The sequence below is a fragment of the Lipotes vexillifer genome, unplaced genomic scaffold, assembly GCF_000442215.2.
Source record: "Lipotes vexillifer unplaced genomic scaffold, Lipotes_vexillifer_v1.1 scaffold554, whole genome shotgun sequence".
Lineage (NCBI taxonomy): Eukaryota > Metazoa > Chordata > Mammalia > Artiodactyla > Lipotidae > Lipotes > Lipotes vexillifer.
Window position 1 is genome coordinate 2,221,920 of NW_006794635.1, and position 1,624 is coordinate 2,223,543.

At 38.9% G+C, this 1,624-nt stretch overlaps 1 pseudogene; it reads right to left on the bottom strand.

Annotated features, from left to right (window-relative positions):
* Positions 1-232: 232 nt before the first annotated feature.
* On the bottom strand, positions 233-1,215 carry LOC103079171 (serum paraoxonase/lactonase 3 pseudogene; annotated as a pseudogene).
* Positions 1,216-1,624: the final 409 nt, after the last annotated feature.

The window sequence follows — 1,624 nt, forward strand, 5'->3', positions numbered from 1 at the left end:
GGGATATTACGTAATCTCTCTGCTTCTTTACTTCTATCCATGAGAAAAGAAGGACACTTTTTTTTTTTTTTTTTTTTTTTTTTTTTTTTGGTACGCGGGCCTCTCACTGCTGGGGCCTTCCCCCCCGGCCAGCGGCGAGTTATTTTTATTGTCATTTACTTACAGTTCCAGTTATCATATAATTAAGGGTTTACTTTTACCAAATATGTAGACTTTTTGGAATATCTGGACTCTAGAGCACACAGTACAGAGCTTTGTGAAATACGGTGCCTATGAGAAGCTTCCCCTGGTACACAGAAGCCACAGAGCTGCCCTGAAGCACTGAGCCATTGTTGGCATACTCAGTGCTTATCCTGGGCTCTTCTGAGACAGCATTCTGGATCCGAAGTACTTCTGACCCTGGAGGATCCTCAGTATTATACATCAGCAGCTTGATGGCATTAGGATGGCATCCTGCCAAAATATCTCCCGTGTCAGGATCAACAGTTAAGTTATCCACTAAGGTGCCCAACTGGATTACCTTGAGTTGAGTTAAATCCCAGTTGTCATGTTTTTTCATTACATGAATGTTCTTATCCAGTACATCAGCTACATAGATATACTTCTTGTCTGGTGAGATGGTGATCCCATTGGCAGAACTAAATCCTTTGGCCACCACTTTAACCTCTCTTGGACTGTAGAAAAATGGCTAATATGAATAATCACTGTCTACTTCTGAATTGCTGATTTCCCCCCCATATCTTGTTCTTTTCTTTTCTTTTTCTTTTTTTTAAGAGTTAAATCCCAGTTGTCATGTTTTTTCATTACATGAATGTTCTTATCCAGTACATCAGCTACATAGATATACTTCTTGTCTGGTGAGATGGTGATCCCATTGGCAGAACTAAATCCTTTGGCCACCACTTTAACCTCTCTTGGACTGTAGAAAAGAATGTAAGTCCAGCGAAGATCCATGACCATCTCTAATAGTACCAAGAAGAAGTTGGTAAAATAGTGGTCTCTGGTGGCATAGAACTGTTCTGCTCCAAGAACCACAATGTCATTCACACTTTTGAGAAGTTCGTGTTTTATAGTCTTCAGGTGTACCAGAGAACGTTGTTGTTCCTCAAATTTGAATATCTCCACAGTGGACTCCATGTGGGGATGATTCACAGCACCAAATTCTTTTTTAACTAATGATCCTGCAATAGACCTTTCATAGACTAGATCCTTCATAATTATAATACCTTTCTCTATGATAAGGCAAAGAACTAGAGTCCAATATATATACAGTTAATGACTTAGGATCTAAAATATTTCCACAACCTCAAAGCTAGTCACTGAATAGTTTAATAAAAAATATTCCAATAACACCACTATTCCTAGAGTGTTGTGTCCTGTAAAACTGAAGTATTATACAGAAATCCAAGCTCTAGGGTCTAATGACCAGCTAATAACACATTAGTCAGAGCCACTATGAAATGATATTCTCTTTCGTTGTACATCAACGCCATGAATAAGTGCAAAATTGCTGTTGAAGTACATGCTTCATACTTCCTGTAACAATCTAACATAGTTTCACCTCTGAACTGACCTGCCTAGGACATACTATGGGACCCACAATGGGGACAATTCCTAATTATTT